Source organism: Ascaphus truei, chromosome 5 (genome assembly GCF_040206685.1).
Source record: "Ascaphus truei isolate aAscTru1 chromosome 5, aAscTru1.hap1, whole genome shotgun sequence".
NCBI classification, from domain to species: domain Eukaryota; kingdom Metazoa; phylum Chordata; class Amphibia; order Anura; family Ascaphidae; genus Ascaphus; species Ascaphus truei.
In genome coordinates, this window is record NC_134487.1 from 99469546 (window position 1) to 99485161 (window position 15616).

The 15616-nt window shown below is 46.0% G+C and overlaps 1 long non-coding RNA gene across 1 annotated transcript in view; it reads left to right on the forward strand.

Moving 5' to 3' along the window:
• The window catches only part of LOC142495180 (uncharacterized), a 34253-nt gene extending 18917 nt beyond the window's left edge, over positions 1 to 15336 (forward strand). Inside the window, exons 3-4 of the long non-coding RNA XR_012801675.1 lie at positions 13589 to 13644; positions 15137 to 15336. This is a non-coding gene — a long non-coding RNA (uncharacterized LOC142495180). The remainder of the gene's footprint in view (positions 1 to 13588; positions 13645 to 15136) is intronic.
• The last annotated feature ends 280 nt before the right edge of the window (positions 15337 to 15616 follow it).

The window sequence follows — 15616 nt, forward strand, 5'->3', positions numbered from 1 at the left end:
CCACACCTTGAATATTTATTTTATTTATTTATAAAATATTTTACCAGGAAGTAATACATTGAGCGTTACCTCTCGTTTTCAAGTATGTCCTGGGCACAGAGTAAAACAAATAATACATGGTTACAAGTACAGTTACATAAATGAACAAGGTATACATTATATACAAGACATTGCGTGCACAGTTAAAGAAAATATATATTATGAGCGTATGAAACAGTTACAGACCAGATTAAAGTGTGAGACAGCCTTAGATTTGAAAGAACTTAAGCTGGTGGTGGATATGAGAGTCTCTGGTAGGTTGTTCCAGTTTTGGGGTGCACGGAAGGAGAAGGAGGAACGTCCGGATACTTTGTTGAGTCTTGGGACCATGAATAGTCTTTTGGAGTCTGATCTCAGGTGATAGGTGCTGCATGTGGTAGGGGTGAGGAGCTTGTTCAGGTAGCTGGGTAGCTTGCCCAGAAAGTATTTGAGGGTGAGACAGGAAAGGTGAACTTTGCGCCTAGACTCTAGTGATGACCAATCTAGTTCTTTGAGCATTTCGCAGTGATGTGTGTTGTAGTTGCATTGGAGAACAAAATGACAAATTGAATTGTAGAGGGTGTCAAGTTTGCTAAGGTGGGTTTGAGGAGCCGAGCCATATACTATGTCTCCATAGTCAATAATTGGCATTAGCATCTGCTGTGCAATACGCTTTCTGACCAGGAGACTTAGGGAGGATTTGTTCCTGTAAAGTACCCCTAGTTTGGCATAGGTCTTGGTTGTCAGGGTATCAATGTGCATCCCGAATGTTAAGTGGGAGTCAAATCATAAGCCCAGGTATTTAAAACTAGTGACAGGTGTTAGGGTGGTGTTAGCGTTGGTTCTAATCAGGAGCTCAGTCACTGGAAGCTTTACAAATTTAGTCTTGGTCCCAAATACCATTGTTACAGTCTTGTCAGTGTTTAAAAACAGTTTGTTTTGGGAAATTCAGTTTTCGAGTCTCAAAAAGTCAGACTGAAGTATATGTTGAAGGTCAGAGAGGCTATGGCTGTGTGCATATAGGATTGTGTCATCTGCATACATGTGTATTGAGGCTTCCTTACAAGCTGTGGGAAGATCATTAATGAACACTGAGAAGAGTAGGGGCCCCAGAACAGAGCCTTGCGGGACACCACAGGTGATATCCAGGGGGTTGGAGTTAGAGCCTGAGATGGACACATGTTGGGATCTTCCTGATAGGTAGGACTGAAACCAGTATAAAGCATGTTTCCCTATTCCAGAGCTCTGGAGTTTGTTAAGCAGGATAACATGATCAACTGTATCAAAAGCCTTTGCAAAATCTAGGAATACTGCACCAGTGAGTTGTCCCCGTTCCATTCCACACTGGATTTCATTGCAAACTTTTAGCAGGGTAGTTACGGTGGAGTGAATGTGGGGATCTGCCTGCGCTTCCGTGTGCACTGTGGCAAACTGTATTGCTGTCAGTCAGTGGGGTAGCGCATGAGGGAGCTCCGCTGGGCCACTGGATTGACTGGTGCAGGGGGTTGTTGGTTGCTTACCTTACCTGCATCTCCAGTCTGGGGCCTGCTCTCCTCGGCTACTCCTGCGTGCCACCGTCAGAAGGAAATCGGGTAAAGATGGCGGATTCCGGCGCAACTGCAGATGACTGACTCAGAGAGGCTGCTGGGATACTTCAACAGCTTTATTGTTCCAAAACACACAAGGGCTAACACTGCATTCTCCCCCATTTTCACTCACGCACAATTATTTTCTCTTTGACCAACAGTTTTATCTCCAAACACGTGGGACAGCAATGGGGACGTCTTTTGCCCCCTCCTACGCCAACCTCTTCATGGGTTGGTGGGAGATGTCCCACGTTTTTGGAGATTCCAATCCTTTCAGACATCATGTGGCGTTTTACAAACGCTACATTGATGATCTCATCTTGATCTGGAGTGGTGGGGAGGAAGAGCTTTTGAAGTTTTTTGAGTATCTGGCTGATAACACACTAAATTTGAGATTCACTCATTCCTATGATAAATACCAAATCAAATTTTTGGATTTAAATCTCTATGTGGACTTGGAAAAAAACGTCCAATCTGACATTTACAGAAAAGAAAATGCCAGAAACTCACTGCTTCATGCCAGGAGCTGTCATGCGCGCCCTCTGGTCAGAGGCATCCCGAAGGGACAGTTCCTGCGGCTACGTAGGAACTGTTCTACTTTAGGGTCCTTTGAACAGAGGGCGCGCGAGATGAGAGAGCGATTCCTGTCAAGGGGTTATGACGCTAGGGACCTTGATCTCGCGTATCAAAATGCCCTAGACACCAATAGAGAACAACTCATAAATATGAATGTTCGCCAACATACAAAGGTCACACAAGGAGAGGACATGGGACCCCCTTTTTTCATCACTAATTTTAGTGACCAGGCCAATTGTATCAAAGCCATCATACATAAACACTGGACCACTTTGTCTTTAGATCCTCTATTAGGTAAACTGGTCAGTATGGGCCCAAAAATAGTTTTTCGCAAGGCTGCTACTCTAGGGAACCTTTTGTCGCCCAGCATGTTAAAACCAACCAACCGCAACATAACTAGTAGGTCCATGTTCCCAAAGCTAACTGGCTCGTTCAAATGTGGGCATTGTAAAATATGTCCAAATATGATTAAGACTAAACATTTCTCAAACCATGATGAAACACGTAGATTTCCCATTAAAACGTTTATAACATGCCAGACCAATTTCGTGATTTACCTCCTAAAATGTGGTTGTAATAAACAATATATAGGACTAACCAGTAGAGTCCTTAAAATCCGCATTATGGAACATCTCAGGTTAATTAAAAAACACGATACTACACATCCGGTACCTTTGCATTTCAATTTATGTCCGTTGGGCTCTGTGGAGAATTTCAAATGTTGTGCCATCGAACACATAGTGTTACCACCCCGAGGAGGGGATAGACTAAGGATTTTACACCAGAGAGAGGCACACTGGATACATACACTGGGTTCTCTGCAGCCCAACGGACTTAACATTGACTGGGATCTACGTTGTTTTCTTTAAATTCTTCTTTGAATTTTTCTTTGAATTTCTTTTTGAATTTTAATTCTAATACTGAGATGAAATGCCCGCAGGGTGAGGGCATACAGTCTAATATGTTATCCTCTGTAACTATTTACACTGACTCTTTTCCCCACACCCCCTTCCCCTTCCCTCCTTCCCCTCCCCCCCCCCCTCCCCTTCCCCCCTCCCCTCCCCCTCTCCCCCCCCTTCCTCTCTTCCTTCCCCCCTCCCTTTCTTTCCCCTTCCCCTCCCCTCCCTTTCCCCCCCCCCCCTTTTTTCCCTCCCTCCCCCCTCTCCCCCCCCCCCCCCATTTCTTCCCCTTTCTTTTCCTCTTTCTTCCAGCACCTGGTTATAGTCCAATGTATGATGCATGAATCAGCCCAATAATTTACATTGTCTATTTAATTTTACAATGTATAATATGTGTGTAAGTAGAAACTTATGCACAATTATTATAGGCAGTTAGCATAAATTCGTTGGATATATACCAGGCTTTAGCAGTGTTTGCAGCCACTTTTTACTTATATCCTTTCAATTTTCTCCAATGATCTACCTGAGTTCAAATGGCATATCTTTTACTAACATGTTTAAACAAAATGCTAAAATAACAACATAAGTGCAACAATGTATATAAGTACGGAGTACTGATTACCCGATTGATAACATAAGTAACAGGCAAAGGCATTGGAGGAGTTAATGTTTTAATATGTTTGTACCCGTTTTCGCGGGCTTTCCTGTATTTAAACAGGCAGCATCCGCTTCTCCCCACTCCAAGACGAAGCCCTATTCCTAAGGGTGAAACGCGTTGAGGGGGAGAATGCGGTGTTAGCCCTTGTGTGTTTTGGAACAATAAAGCTGTTGAAGTATCCCAGCAGCCTCTCTGAGTCAGTCGGTGGAAAAGGTGGGGAGTAAACCCCGAATGTCCTGTGCTCTAACTGATGCAAATGTTCGTTTGTGTTGGGTAATATGCTGCTTCTATATATAGAAGATGTAGGCAATGGTGTTGCAGAATAAAGAGATGAATGGATAAAGTCCAGAAGGGGGTGGGGGGAGGTATGGATGCTATAAAACCACGGTGGGGGGGCCCAATTGGCAGGATATAGATAGAGGCAGGAGAAAAAGCCCTGTTGGGAGCCTTTCTCATGAACTCACGGCAGTCTATATCTGCTGCCCTTACCCGACCTGGTCACCTCGCCGCTCGTCTTTCCTCGCTGTCCCCACTTCACGAATATCCCACAGGGTGGACGTCGTCTGGCAAGCTCTCAGGGACAGGAATCCACCGTCTGAGATCGTCTTCTTGCCTCTCACCGCTCCACGGGTGCTCCGTGCGGAGTATGGCGTTCTCCCCCTGCCGCTCCAGGCAGGTCCCAGCAGGCCGTGCGCTCCGGCGCTGCTGACGCTCGGGAACTGACGTCAGACGTTGGGAGGGATAGTAAAATCCCCTGCAACAAGATTGCCGGCGTGCTCCAGCCGATTAGGTAGAAATAGCGATGTAGAATGGTGGCGGTCACTGCAGAAACGGAGCTCAGTCAGGATACCATAAAATCAGCTTTATTTCAGGGTGCTGCACATTACAGAGAGACCATCTCTGACGCGTTTCGTCTCGTGGCTGAGACTTTATCAAAGAGTACTCTTTGATAAAGTCTCAGCCACGAGACGAAACGCGTCAGAGATGGTCTCTCAGTAATGTGCAGCACCCTGAAATAAAGCTGATTTTATGGTATCCTGACTGAGCTCCGTTTCTGCAGTGACCGCCACCATTCTACATCGCTATCTCTGAGTCAGTCATCTGCAGTTGCGCCGGAATCCGCCATCTTTACCCTAGTTACGGTGGAGTGTTTGGGACGAAACCCAGACTGGAATTGGCTAGGGAACTTTGTCTTGGTGTAGAAATCGCTTAATTGGGAGTGGACACATTTTTCCATAACTTTGGATAGAATTGGGAGAAGTGAGATTGGCCTGTAGTTTGAGACAGTGTTTTTGTCCCCACTTTTGAAGATTGGGACAACCCTGGCAGTTTTCCAGGTCTTAGGGATATGGCCTGCAGACAGGATAGAGTTGACTATGGACGCAGTTGGTTTGGCAATGGCTGGGGCACCAAGTCGTAGGAACCTAGATTGTAGTAAGTCGGGTCCACATTGGCTGCTTAGTTTTAGTTTGGGGAGCGCTTGTGTAATCTCCTCTTCAGATACTGGGCTAAATTGAAAATTGTGGGCAGTGTTGGGAGGGGGTGGGACTGTAGGGATACTCCCAGGATGATTCATGTTTGGGGTTTGTGCTGCGTTTCGCTAATAAGTTAGTGGCACACCCCACAAAGTAATCATTGAATGCATTTGCAATGTCAGTGGGGTTTGTCAGAGTAATATCCCCCTTAGTGATATTACTTGGTTGTTGATGGTTAGGAGGCTGGAATATATTGTTGATAACCTTCCAGAAGTTAGCTGGGTTTGATGTATTTTGGTGGAGATTGTCAGAGTAATATTGTGCTTTTGCATGCCTTGTTTGCCTTGTGCACATGTTCCGCATGCATCTGTAGTGATTGAGATCCTTGGTAGTGCCAGTTACTTTGTAGCTTTTCCACAAGGCATCCCTGAACTGGTAGAGTGCTATAAGGTCAGGTGTAACCCATGGAAGGTGGGCACCCCGTACCCTTATTTTGCAAAGTGGAGCATGGGTATCGCAGAGTTTTAAGAACTTGGATTGGAAATAGTCGAGCGCAGAATCGGAGTTGGGAATTAAATCGATTCTGTGCCATGGGCAGTTGGTAAGGTCATCCAGAAACTGTTGTGGGTTAAAGTTTTTAAATGTTCTAGTGAGGAGAACTTTAGGGCTTGAATGGGGCGGTTTTATTTTCCCTACACAGTACACTATTGCATGGTCACTGAAAATATCAGGAAGGATGCCAGAGGATTGGATTCTGCTGGGGTTTGAGGAGAGAATCCAGTCTAGCAAGGAATGGTTATGCGATTTCAGGTTTATCCGTGTGGGTTGGGAAATGAGTTGCGATAGGTTAAGTGACTTGAGTTGTATCTGGATTTTGTGGTTTTTTAGGGTAAAACCAATTAAAGTTGAAATCCCCTAGAACTAGCAGCTCACTCTTCTCATTCAGAGATGAAATGGAGCCAAGAAATTGGGTGATATCAGTCAAGGATTGTAGAGGGGCTTTAGGGGGGCGGTAGATGCCAGCAAGCAAGATGGGCTTAGAAAAGGGGAGGCAGATTTTGCCAACTAGAGTTTCAAAAGAGAGTGGACTTGGTGAGCAATTTAACAGTGTAAATTGTAAGGTGTCTGCAATATAAAATAACACCCCTCCTCCTCTCTTTGACCTATCTCTCCTAAAAATGGAGTATCCCTGAATGGCGATATTTGCATCAGGGGTTTTAGGGGATAGCCATGTTTCTGTAAGAACGATGGCTTTGGGTTTATGCATAAGGCACCATGCCCTTAGTTCATCCAGTTTGGGCAGCAGGCTCCGGATGTTTATATGGGCGACAGATAGCCCTTTTTGGAATTTAAAGGTGGAATTCTCAGGGGCATGGGACAGAGTTGAAATGGGAGGACCTGGGTTAGTTTCAATATCACCTGCTAAAGAGAATAATAGTATGAGTAGAAATTTGGGTAGTTGTTTGCAAGTTCTAAATTTGTGGTGTTTTCCATTAGAGTGAGCAGTGGTTGGTGTGCTGGTTTTTAGAGTTCTCCACCAACATTCAGTAGATAGTGCAAGGCTTTTGAGTAGTCCAGGGAATATGGAGTACAATTTTGGGCACCAATCCTAAGAAAATACATTATGGAACTAGAGAGAGTGCAGAGAAGAGCCACCAAATTAATAAAGGGAATGGACATTCTAACTTATGAGGAGAGGCTAGCTAAATTAGATTTATTTACATTAGAAAAGAGGCGTCTAAGAGGGGATATGATAACTATATACAAATATATTCAGGGACAATACAAGGAGCTTTCAAGAGAACTATTCATCCCACGGGCAGTACAAAGGACTCGGGCCATCCCTTAAGGTTGGAGGAAAGGAAATTTCACCAGCAACAAAGGAAAGGGTTCTTTACAGTAAGGGCAGTTAACATGTGGAATTCATTACCCATGGAGACTGTGTGTCAGGGTTCTGCTCGCCACAAACCAGGGTCGGACCGCGAGGCTGAGGTGGGGTTGTAAAAGCACCGACCTGAGACCGCGCAGGCTGATCCGGATTGCGCAGTTCGTAGTCATATGTCGCAGGATCAGGATTGGAGAAGACAGCGTCGTCGTTGTACAAGCCAGGGTCAGAACAGGAGACGTCAGGATAAACATTGTTCATGCAAGAGTTCGGCAATAAGGAGATAGAAGAAACCCGCTTCAGCTTAGGAGCGCGGGGTTGGCCTTTGCGCGAGCGACGACCATGGCCCATGGTGCTGGTCACAGGAGATGGTAGGCAGACCAGAATAGCACACCGTCTTGCTGCACGGGTGCACCAGTGCTACAGCGCAAAAGTCCTGAGCGGGCAAGGGAATCCACCGTTTCAGCGCAGGAACCAGGACACGGCCTCTCTATATTAGGGAAAGAGTAGGCCCCAGGAACCAGGAAGCTGTAGATACAGGGAAACCTCTGCTTCAGTGCAGGAATCCAGGAGACTGCAGAACGCAGGGACGAAACCTCTACTTAGTGCAGGAATCCAGGAGGCTGAAGGACGCAGGGACGAAACCTCTGCTATCAGCAAAAGGGAACAAGCGGCTTGAAGGGAGCTGAAGGATGCAGGACGTAACCTGAAATCAGCATTGGAGAACAAACGGCTTGAAGGAAGCTGAAGGACGCAGGGCGTGACCTGGTATCAGCAAAGGGGAACAAGCGAGAGCTTGTGGCAAAACAGTTGACATCCAGTTAGGACTATGCTCGGCAAGGAGCATTATGGGCAAGCAATACTTAAAGGCCAGCGGGCCAATCCCCGGCGGGGGTGTGAAGGTACTGCCCCTAATGAGTGAATGCAAGTATAGTTTGCAATGAAAGGCTGCACAGCTGCAGTAGATACCAGAGGGAGTGTGTATTGCTTTGAGTGAATCCAGGCTGCAGCAAACCTCAGGAAAGTTGTTCCAGAACTGCACCGGTCTGCAAGGTAAGGTAACCAGTAAACCGTGGAGCGGATTCCTTACAGTACCCCCCCCTTCACGCGAGACCTCCGGGCGAACATGAGCACACATAGAGTTGGGGGACCGGGAATTGTTGCTGAACCGTCTAGGATTGGGGGTAGAGTCGTGGTCCAGAGACTCGTGGTTACTCCTTAGTGTACCCCCACCCCACGGTGAAAACTGCGGCCAGACAGGACCATCCATGGGTCTCGGAGACATCGAGTTGTTCCTAAAGTTCTTTAGGTGGAAAGGGGATCCATAAATGAGCAGTTCCTTGGTGAGTACAGTTCTAGGAAATGAGAGTGGTAGAAGAAACATCCTTGGTACATGGCTCGCCCCGCAAAATGACTTGGAAATCCAGGGCTGTGAAGAACCAGAGAGTTCCAGAGCAAAAACGGTAGAAGAACCCCCACTGAAAGCCCAGTCCTTAATAAAGAAACCTGAATCTAGGATCCGCGGCCCTGATAGTTGATCGAATACACCAGGAGAAACTTTGTAACAGAAAAAGTCTTGGCTGACCACTGCATGTTGGAATTTGCGAGGAATTTTTCCTCTAGAAGGCTCCCAGGTAATGGTTAGTAAGGGTATAGGCTGGTTAGAAGCATCTCCCGGTATTGGTATGGAAGGTGACAAGGCAAGCAGTAAACCAGGCATAGGGACCGAAATCTTGGGATACGTACAGAGTATTTCCAACTGAGAGGAAATAACAGGGGCAACCGAAAATTCCGAGGGACAAAACCATGGTTTAGCAGGAGCAGAGAAGCAAACACCAGTAGAGCTCTCCAATACTGGGAAATCTTCATTGGGAGATAATATTGTCAGTGAATCAGGAATAGTCCTTGGGATCTTCAAATCAGTAGCTTGAGAAAAAGGCAGAGCCAGGGTAGTGGTGGGAGGGAAGCTAACATCAGAAGCTGAAGTCTGTACCTCAGTGACAGGGCCCTGAGAATCAACAAGCAGCAAGTATGAACTATGAAAACTCTTAATGACATTCACCTTAGGAGTACAAAGAGTCTTCTCTAAAACTGCAATGGCCCTAACCACAGGGGTACCTAACCTGACAAAAACATGAATTGGTGTGTTTTCTAGTGCAAAATCTCTGATCACAGGACTCCTAACCGATAGTGAGGGTATCTGGGTTTGATTAGGGAAAAAATCAGATGTATTGATAAGTGACATAGAAACACTTACTGAGATTCTAAATTTGCTGGACATGTGAGAAAAAATACCCTTTAAGACAGGAGCTTTAATCTCCCCCCCGAGTAACCCCATGTTTGCTGGGACATATTTAGACACAGTACTGAGGGACTGGGTTTCAGCAAAGGCAGGACAGCTAAAAAGCTCAGATTTAAACCCCAGGACTTGTAATATGTGCATGGTGTCCTCAGACAGTACTTAGGGAGTGACCGCAGATATGCTGATCCCCAAAGGATTAGCCTGGAGAGAGAAATCAGGAGAGCCCCCAGACAGGATACCCCTTATAGAAAGAGCCTCAGAATCAGAAGGAGAATCATTACCTCTCAGAGTCTCAAAACTAGTAAGACACAATTCAGCAAAAAGGGAAACAGTATGCAAGCTTTTTACTGATCTATATGAAAAAGCGTCACTTTTGGGAGAAAACCGTGCGTCCGCAAACATTCCTGGGAACACAATATGAACCCCAGGAGGGACATACAGACTACTGTATGCCTTTAACCCTAAGCTTAAAGAGGAGGAGAACTCAGACAGTACACGGGGGTTAATCATAACTGTACTGGTCTCTGAAGTAGGTATTTGGTAAGGGATGTCTGGGAAACCAGAACTTACTGCAGACTCCATAATGTGGGAACTATGCGCTGAAGCAGGGATCACCGCTATGTGGGCGACAGGCTGGTTCAGTGAAATACCCGGGAGAAGGATCTCTGCGACTAAGCTTAGGGAAAAACCTGACTCCTGAATACATTTAACAGGAACCAGAACTTTAGCCGAAGTCTCCGGAGACGAAACTGCGGAAACTTGAGCTGAAGCAGGGGATTTATAGCAAAGAATATCTAGAGACTCCGTACGGTTATGGGAATCCCTCAATGCAACCTCTGCTGTCTGACTTGTGGACTCATTCTCTGAGGCTACAACGAAGGCATTAACTTGGAGGCAGCAAGAATTTACAGGGGTTAATGCAGACAATGCCTGAGAGTAATACATAGGTAACCTTTTCTCTGTATTAGAAGAGAGCAGGAATCTCTCGTCTGAAGCTAGGGGCGTGACCGTGGCTGACAGAGAACAGGGATTTACCAAAGGAAACTCAGAGAGCAGCCCCACAGAGGTTAATACAGAAATAACCCTGGGAACAGAACTTAGGGATTCTTTCTCTGAAGGGGAAAGCGCGCAGGACTGTCTAGCAGAGTTTAAAGCTGGAAAACCCTCAAGACCTAGAGAGAGGGATTCAAAGCTAGAAATAGGAGAACTAAGGGACTTATTCTCTGATACAAGAACCTTAGTGTTAGTTAGTGACACATATGTGTTCTCCAAGGGGACCTCACAGGACTGATCGGCAGGGGTTAATGTAGACATATCATTAGTGTCAGGGAACCCAGGCATACAATCAGAGCTTGGGACTGTGGCAGTTACTACGTTGGGAGATATTGGTAATAGTTCTGTTTGGTCATCTCCCGGAGAGAGAGATACGTCCCCCGGTTTAGCAACAGGACTGGTAGCCGAGGGATACCGCCAAACGACGGCGTGAGCGGCTAAGAGACGATCCTGTTTTAACAAGCAATCATCCAATGCACGGGAAAGTAAATGCAGCGTCTCGTGAGCGAGAGCCACCATGACGGAAGGTTCCGGGAATACTATAGGAATGTCCAAGGATAAAGTCAGGGCATTGAGTGTACTACAGGCGTTGACCAGTTCCACAGGACTCAGCTCCTCCCCAGTTAAAGGGGAATCAGGGGAGCAAGCAATGTTAGCAATGGCCAAAAGACGGGCCAGGTACTGTTTTAAGTTAAGTTTTAAGCCTTATAAACCAGATTATTACGGCATTTCTTTTGCAAGGGAGTCAAGCCCTCCAACATAAACGGATCTTCCATCAGAGGTATTATATCGCACAAATAATTATTCTCAAACTGGGACTGGTCTACAGGCTGGGACAGGTTTTTAGGAAAAAACTTACCAACCCACACCTCAGCGGGGTCTGAGTTTGTAGGGCCGAGCATACTGTCAGGGTTCTGCTCGCCACAAACCAGGGTCGGACCGCGAGGCTGAGGTGGGGTTGTAAAAGCACCGACCTGAGACCGCGCAGGCTGATCCGGATTGCGCAGTTCGTAGTCATATGTCGCAGGATCAGGATTGGAGAAGACAGCGTCGTCGTTGTACAAGCCAGGGTCAGAACAGGAGACGTCAGGATAAACATTGTTCATGCAAGAGTTCGGCAATAAGGAGATAGAAGAAACCCGCTTCAGCTTAGGAGCGCGGGGTTGGCCTTTGTGCGAGCGACGACCATGGCCCATGGTGCTGGTCACAGGAGATGGTAGGCAGACCAGAATAGCACACCGTCTTGCTGCACGGGTGCACCAGTGCTACAGCGCAAAAGTCCTGAGCGGGCAAGGGAATCCACCGTTTCAGCGCAGGAACCAGGACACGGCCTCTCTATATTAGGGAAAGAGTAGGCCCCAGGAACCAGGAAGCTGTAGATACAGGGAAACCTCCGCTTCAGTGCAGGAATCCAGGAGACTGCAGAACGCAGGGACGAAACCTCTACTTAGTGCAGGAATCCAGGAGGCTGAAGGACGCAGGGACGAAACCTCTGCTATCAGCAAAAGGGAACAAGCGGCTTGAAGGGAGCTGAAGGATGCAGGACGTAACCTGAAATCAGCATTGGAGAACAAACGGCTTGAAGGAAGCTGAAGGACGCAGGGCGTGACCTGGTATCAGCAAAGGGGAACAAGCGAGAGCTTGTGGCAAAACAGTTGACATCCAGTTAGGACTATGCTCGGCAAGGAGCATTATGGGCAAGCAATACTTAAAGGCCAGCGGGCCAATCCCCGGCGGGGGTGTGAAGGTACTGCCCCTAATGAGTGAATGCAAGTATAGTTTGCAATGAAAGGCTGCACAGCTGCAGTAGATACCAGAGGGAGTGTGTATTGCTTTGAGTGAATCCAGGCTGCAGCAAACCTCAGGAAAGTTGTTCCAGAACTGCACCGGTCTGCAAGGTAAGGTAACCAGTAAACCGTGGAGCGGATTCCTTACACTGTGATGGCAGATACAATAGATTTGTTCAAAAAAAGGTTGGACATGTTTTTAGATGGGAAAGGTATACAGGGATATACCAAATAAGTATACATGGGAAGGATGTTGATCCAGGGATTAATCCGATTGCCAATTCTTGGAGTCAGGAAGGAATTAATTTTTCCCCTTAATGGGGTTTTTTGTTTGCCTTCCTCTGGATCAATAAGTAAGTAAAGTATCTGTTGTCTAAATTTAGCATAGGTTGAACTTGATGGACATACGTCTTTTTTCAACCTCATCTACTATGTAACTATGTAACTCTTACCTCTCTGGATTTTTTTCAAATGTGGAACATTTATATTGGACTTATCCTTTATCACAATCATGTTATTGTTTGTTGTAATATTTAGTTAAATACCTGTTATTTTTAATTTAGTCATTTTATTAGTTATAATATATTTTATTTTTCATTTATATTATCACTTATAGCCACCTGAGCGCTACATATTTTTGTGTTGTTTCTTTGTTATATATATATATATATAGTCATTGGTATGGCAGTTTGCACTCACGTTTTTGGTGAAGGCAGATGCTTGTCCCATAACATACGGATATGTACGTAGTGACCAGGGGGATCCTGATGACCAAAATAAGACAGCACACTGCAATTGTAGAAAAAAGATGTGTATTAAGAACACCCGGCAGCCAACGTTTCGGTCCTCGTAGAGGGACCTTCCTCAGGGCTCACTGTCTCCAATTTGACATAAATACATTTAATAGATGTAACATATGTGAACAATTGTAAACACATTACAACAGCACAAAATAATGTGGAACTGGGTGTGTACCACAAGATAAAAACAAACCAGTAAAAAATGACCAAATGGTCAGAGTTCCAAATACCATTGGTGATGGAAATTGAATAAAACATATTCTAACTCCTGTTGCCGATGGTATGGAATATATATATATCCACGGTGCTGACCAGATGCAGTTTTAATAAAACTCAGTCATTGATTTGTAATCATGGGGTCCATTGTGTGGAGCATTGGGAGAGCAGGGTGGGCCGTTGCTCTACTCCGCAGTTACAGGATAGCTATAACTAGTGGGTGAGAACAAATTTTGTACTGAGCTCCGGCCTCTCTCACCTGGTCCGATAATGAGGACAGCTGTTATTTAAACCTGCTTGGTACTGTCTCAGGCTCGCTCTCTCTACCCTCAGAGCCTGGAGGCTGGGCTGATGTCAGGAGACTCAGAGGGAGAGCATGAAGCTGCCAGGTAAAGTTTGTTGCCTTTTTTTACTGCACAACTGTTGCATGTTTGTTTTGTTGGTAAGTGGACAAGCCCCCCAACTGTAGAATTATATAGTTAAAGCTCAGTTGAACTAGGAGTTTGTTTCTGTTCTGTTTGTTTTGTACAGTACTCTTCAGTTTCACTCCGTGGGGGAATAAAGCAGACAAAAGCCTGAGAACCTAACACCTTGGTTTCTGTCTTCTATTTTACCCTAAAAGACTGTGGGCCTCATTCAGAAAGCCTCGATAAGGCCCTTATCGAGCACTTATCGACCAAAATGGCTACTCGTATTCAGAAAGCCTCGATAAGTGCTCGATAACGGCCTGTATCGCCGCAAAATTTTATCACCAAAAGAAAATCGCCAATTGAGTGGCGATCAGCCGCTTATCGACCATTTTCGGGAGGATCATAAACTCGCGCGATTTAGATACACGCGAGTCGGTTGTCGCGGCCTATCACAGCCCTAAAAGGCGATCTTCTCCCCAAATCCAATTCACCTCAAAATTTAGGTAAATTGGTGGGGAGATGGCCTCGATGAGCTGCGATGTGTTGGGACTTAGAAAAAATCAGGTCCTTTTCCTGCCTCGGATTGATGCCGGGGGTCTCCAGAGCTGATAGCCATTAATAGCAGCTCCGGAGCCCCCCGGCATACATCCGATGCAGGAAAAATGCATTTACGGCAACTTCATTACCTTAGGGGCTAACCGCTAAGTAAGGCAATCACGGGGTTAAACACCCATGCCAGGCTTACTGTGGCTAGCGAGGGTGGGTGAAAGGGGAATTTGGCCCTTAGTGGCTGTTTAGGCCTTGCGGGGGGGGGGGGGGGTTGCGGGGGACTTAACCCCTTCAATACCTTAGCGGTTAATACCGCTAAGGTAATAAAAGGGTTAACCCAACCGTTACCCACCCGCAAGGTCTAGACACCCATCCTTAGGGCTAATACCCCCTTCACCCAACCGTGAAGCCTAAGCACCCACCCCTGACTGACTATACCCACCCTGTACCCATTGAGTAGTATAGTGGTACATAAAACCCGTATAATAATAATATGGGCATGATAAACCTCTATAGCACTCAATGGGCACCCTAATTACAATACATTAATACACAAGAAGAAACAGGTGCGCAAATCACATCAGGACATGGAAGAGAAGTAAAGATACCAAATAGTGCAATATTGTCAACCCCAACAATGAAATCAATGTTGATAGCTCTATAAAATTTTCACTCACGTGTACAATGTGATAGTAAAGCGTTGTGGTTATTAGAAGTTACCAACTTTAGTTTACAGATAAATACTCCAGATCCATAGAGAAGGAAGGGATATCCATATACAAAAAAGGAAAAAGCAAAATAGTATACTGTAATACTGCTTTTAATATTAAAAACACAAAGTATTCCACTTACATAAGTGCCTTTGTGGTGAGCATTCAGACCACCCTGGGTCATATGGACAGACAGTTGTTTTTTTTCACAGCAACAGCATCTGCTCCGCGGCCGTCACAGCATACACTGGGCTGGTAAAGTCGTCCTCCACTCTGGATGTCACCAACAAAGTGCCACCCTGTAGTAATGATTCACCCAACGTGCGTTTCCACATAAATGTCGTCCTCAGGGGCTAATCTGAGATTATAAACCGCGTTATATTTTTTTTGTGGTGGTACCGTGTCTGCTGGAGGGGGAAAGCTGAGAACTCTCCCAGCGTTCCCAGACCCGGTGGGGCAGCGGCAACAGCACGCAGCACTTATCTGGCAGCTCTTCTCCCTGTCTCTGCTTCCTGCTTCTGCATCCATCTTGCGAGAGCAAGCTCCCTTAAAGAGACAGTGTGTCAGTGTATGTGTGTATTTGACTGTGTGAGACTGTGTGTGTGTGTGTGTCAGTGTGTCAGTGTGTGTGTGTGCAGTGTGCTGTGAGTGTGTGCAGTGTGCTGTGAGTGTATGCAGTGTGCTGTGAGTGT